The sequence below is a fragment of the Salmo salar genome, chromosome 21 (genome assembly GCF_965601325.2).
Source record: "Salmo salar chromosome 21, fSalSal1, whole genome shotgun sequence".
Lineage (NCBI taxonomy): Eukaryota > Metazoa > Chordata > Actinopteri > Salmoniformes > Salmonidae > Salmo > Salmo salar.
Genome location: NC_138311.1, coordinates 14,808,850 through 14,814,310, shown reverse-complemented (window position 1 = coordinate 14,814,310; position 5,461 = coordinate 14,808,850).

Sequence of the window (5,461 nt, the reverse complement as noted above, 5' to 3'; positions counted from 1 at the left end):
ACAGTTTGGAAGAAGAGGGAGGGAAGAGTTATGCAGTTAATTTACTTTAACGCAATTTGCTAAGATATAATGTCATTCATTCAAATCAGCCTACCATTGATTAATGCATTTTAGAGCAGGCTACAGTGCCATTGATTTTTTTTTTAACCAGTTCTGAATTTTCTTTAGTGGTACATTGATGGTGGGATAGACAATTATGTAAGGGATAATCAAGGAGGGGCTATGCGTTCTATGAAAAATAATGAACGACGTTGTGTTCCATGACGCACTTGCGGGGTGGTGGAACCCTCCACAAAGTTGCATTCTTTTCCAGAGAACACATAGAGCCTCGAGATGATTATACCTTTTATACAAGAGCTATGCATTTACAAATTTGTGCCTGGAAATGTTTTCAAATGTGTTCAAATCACTTTTGCTTTCATAAGCAATAGCCATTGAATTCTATCGTGCTGATATACCGTGCCTTATAGGGAAATAATTCACTCTAGAATCCCCTTCAAGCCAATCAGAAACGAGTATTCAACAATGACATGTATAAGCACAGACAAAAGATGTAACCAAGACATATCACAGGGGCTATGAAACTGAAGCGTCCATTTAAAACGTTTTCTCACCACCAAATATGGTAGTGAGAGGAAGTCCAGTACTGGGAGAGGATGGAAGTAGGTGAAACTGGGCAGACATTCTTCTATTTTTCTCATTGATGAAACATCTGATCTCAATTAATTTTTCAGTTCCAAAAACTAGAATCTGTTACGAACACAGTTCACCAGAGCAGGCAATTTATGCATTGACCGTGAGACACGCATTTGACCCTCTTCTCACGCTCCCATGGCAAACCTCCTATATCTCACACATTGAAAAGTACTGTTTTTATTTTTCTAATTAGTCCAATGTATAGTCAGTGCGTTAACTTTTCAAGTGTGCTCCAAATCGTTTTGAAATCGGAGCATATGCGCCTGCAATTTAACATCACGAGCAGAACCTCTATCATTGTCCTGTCTTGCCACAGCACTGAGAACCGCGACCAATTGAAGCATATGATTGGTCTAGTTATGTAAGGGATCAAGGAGATTGGATGCATGTTTTAAAGAAACGCCCCTTAAGATTAGCTTTGAGTTGAATGGAGAGGGAACGTTCTCTGCTGAGTGTATAAAACTGTACAAAGAGCCAGTGGCGGTTCTAGACCATTTCAACGGGGGGCAAGCTGGGGCCAGTTGTACTGTTAGAGGGGCCAGTTACATTAGACGTTATTGTTGTCATATCGTTTTCTTCACTGCATTGCAGGCATTAGCAGGCAAAATACCATTTTCCTAATCATCATCGTTGCCACTGTCTAATAACGGATGTAAAAATGAATGATAGCAAAAATGTGTTATGTAAAAATGATTTCATACTCCACATTTAGGGGGGCCACAAGGGGGTCCAAAATTGTTGTCACAGGGGCACTGCCCCCCCCCCCCAGAACCACTAGTGCAAAGAGCAGCACGTTAGCGCTGTTTTATGTACAATGTTGTCAACAAAATTAGGTTGCTATTACTTCCGTTATGATTGCAGAATGCAGCCTATTGACTGCATGTACTAAAGTCAATTTAATCCACACTTGCATTAGTCCCCTCGTTTGGTGATTGGCATGTAGGCTGTGACAACGAAAAGGCACCAGACAGACAGACCTACAGAATGTTTTAGCAGGGGACGTTTGGTACAGTAGGGTGACCTGATTTGAAACTATGAAAATCATTTTGTCAAACAGATTGTGAACCCAAAAGTGTAAGTTTGTTTCTAAAGGGGGGACAATACATAGACAAAGTATTTGGTTAGGGTGTATGGGGCAAATGTATATCATCTTGTCTTCAGGAGATTGTATTACCTATTTACTTTATTTAGTCTGATCTGGGTAATCATTCTTAACAGTGGGCTAAAATATATGGTAATTACCGTGCTTGTCAGGAAGAACGCTACTGTTATTCCTCCAACTTATTTTATTATTCCACTTCTTCACAATTTTGCCAACATACAGTGCCTTCGGAAAGTATTCAGACCCCTTGACTTTTTCCAAATGTTGTTATGTTACAGCCTTATTCCAAAATGGATTCAATAAAAAAAATGTTTTACTTATCAATCCACACACAATACCCCGTAATGACAAAGCAAAAACACGTTTTTAGAAATCTTTGTTTCTTTGTAATGAATACTCAGGGATTCACGCGCAGAGCGCAGCAGATGTTTAGTAAGCCTTCGCACAAGGCAGGAATCGTGGTCCCAGGTAGGCAATGGTCAAACACAGGTAGACAGTCAAAAACAAACAATACCTCACAACCATACAAACAGAAAGTACTGAACTAAATAGGGAGCTGATGAGACCAGGTGAGAAACAAACACAGGTGAAATCAATGAACAAAAATGAAAGACAGGGCTACTACGTTCAAGAACACTGAGAAAAAGAACACAAGGTTGACTAAGAAAAGAAAAGCAGAACCTTACAGTTTCATCAGATCAGAGAATCTTGTTTCTCATGGTCTGAGAGTCCTTTAGGTGCCTTTTGGCAAGCTCCAATCGGGCTGTCATGTGCCTTTAACTGAGGAGTGGCTTCCGTGTGTACACTCTACCATAATGCCTGATTGGTGGAGTGCTGCATAGATGGTTGTCCTTCTGGAAGATTCTCCCATCGGCACAGAGGAACTCTGGAGGTCTGTCAGATTGAACATTGGGTTCTTGGTCACCTCCCTGACCAAGTCCCTTCTCCCCTGATTGCTCAGTTTGGCAGGGCTTCCCCAGATCTGTGCCTCGACACAATCCTGTCTCAGAGCTCTACGGGCAATTCCTTCGACCTCATGGTTTGGTTTTTGCTCTGACATGCACTGTCAACTGTAGGACCTTATATAGACAGGTGTGTGCATTTCCAAATCATGTCCAATCAATTGAATTTACCACAGGTGGACTCCAATCAAGTTGTAGAAACATCTCAATGATGATCAATGGAAACAGGATGCACTTGAGCTCAATTTAGAGTCTCATTGCAAAGGGTCTGAATACTTATGTAAGTAAGGTATTTATGTTTTTTATTTGTAGTACAATTGATAAAATGTAAAAACATTTAAAAAAAAATCTTTTCACTTTGTCATTATGGGGTATCATGTGTAGATTGATGAGGAAATGTTTTTATTTAATCCATTTTAGAATAAGACTGTAAAGTAACAAAATGTGGAAAAGGGGAAGGGGTCTGAATACTTTCCGAATGCACTGTATTTCATAATAACTGTAAGTCATACAAATAAGCATTGGATATTAAATGCTCCAGGAATGAAATATTTTCTTTGCTGATATTTTAGGGGGACTCACAACTCCTAAACGCATCATATTTTGTCTATGTAGAGTAAGATGATGACAAGGATCTACAACTAGTAGTCATAAACCACCAGAATATTGATAATCAATAGATTTTTGAGAAATGAATTGTTATAAGAAGAACATTTTCAAACACTCAGCACTTGGGAAACATAGATTAGGGGTGGCCAACCCTCATGGAGAGCAAGCAGAATTTTCACCCAAATTACAAAATGTTTGTGACCTTACCTTGAAAGCAGTCTATGGACAAGGATCTATGATTTGGTTATCGACTGCCATTAACCATTAATATTAAAATGTCCTGTGCAGAGCTTTGGTGCAGTTTAAAATGTTCCACCCTGGTCATAGGCCTAAGCCATGTCAACATACGTAGAATTGCAGGAAATGAGTTTCAAAAAAGTTAAATATGTGTCTAGGGGTAGTGCCAGGGGGCAATGAAATTCACATAGCAAATCTCACTCCAAGCATTCTTCAAAAGTTGGCAGCCCTGGTGCACTAAGTTTATAGACTTGCCTTGTTTAGAAGGAGTGCAAGGTCGAATTGAGTTTGTGCATACTTGCACTTCACAGAGGATGTGTTCCCTCATGGAAATATGCAAATACATGCTACAACGTGCCAATGGGATCTTACTAGCTCGTTCTTGGCTTTGCCCTTCTTGCTGTTCTGCCCACTATGCTTCATTTGCTAACACTGTAAACGACACAGATTAACTATCTTGGGTTAGTTATGAAAATATTTTGTATAAGTATGGGATAATGAATGTGGGGCTATGCAAAATGTGTTCAATTGCCGGTAGAAATGTGTTCAACATCCACTGAAGTAACTACAAAGTTTACAAGAGAGTTACAGTAGTTGCCGTGGTAACCAAACAAACATATTTGTCAGTTTAGCTAACCAAACCATCTGTCCTAGCTTGCTATTATGAAAATCGAATTCAACAATGCCAATAATGTTTTCAATTCGACTTTTGTTTTCAAAAGCAGGTGAAACATAGAACATGTAAGAATGAACTAAAGCCATTGAAATCTACCATGCGTTTTAAGGAAATAACGCATGCTCTAGAATTCCCTTCAAGCCAATCAGAAACAAGTATTCAACAATGCCATGGTATAAGTCACTCTACATATTAAGCTAAATGTATTACTGATGTTTTTTTTCTGGTTTGAACACAAATCGTTTTTCATCTGCTACACGTTTTGTAATGATCGTGATAGATATTGTAGCGACCCGCACAGACAGCTGTGGGTTATGTGTTGGGCTATTAGTGGGTTGTGTCGTACTTACCAGTGTTCACGGGGTCATGCCAATCAACCTGCTATCTGCCAATCACGGGAATGCCTGGAATGTTCTGATACCGGGTAGCCTGGTGGTTGGCGGAGTGGCGTGGAGTGGAGTTGGGCAGGGGGATGGAGCATTGGAAGTTAAGACCGGGTTTAGCCATTGTTCTCTCTCTTACGTCTGGGCTTCACAAGTGAAGGTCACGGTTGGTTTGTAGGGTACCTTTCATTTATTTGGCGTGGGCTACGGCCAAACAGTAGCCTGTGCTAAGTTGGGTTAATAAACCGTCCATTCGTTAACTCCATCCTCTGTCTGGACAATTGTTCCTTTATGATCTAGTCAGGTCGTTACATTGGTGTCAGAAGTAAAAACGTGAATAAAAGTTAGCTAGCTAGCTGACTTCTGTGGCTAGCTACCGTAGGTGAAATCGGGGTTGAAAATGCTTCGAGGGAATCCAAAAGTGAAGGTGGAGGTAGGGGACGGTTATGGCCAAGGAGGTGCGTGTGCATGGACGTCGGAGGATCTGGCTGAGGAGATCGCCAGGGCGTCGGATCCCAGAGGCCGCTTGAGGGAGGACATTAGAGTGATGGCGGCTGAAGCGGGCACGAGTGCTTCGCGCGGATTCTGGTGGGCTGACCGAAGGGGTGACGTCGACGCGGCGGGACGAGGAATCTGGGGCTCAGGATGTAAACAAACATGGCGGCGCCCAGCCCCCGGCTGCGTCCGTATTCGTTAAGACCCCAAAGTATTCCGGTAAGGCGGATTGGGAAGATTTTCATGCTCAGTTTGAACTGTTAGCTCATTTTAGGGGGTGGTCGAATGAAGATTGGGCACT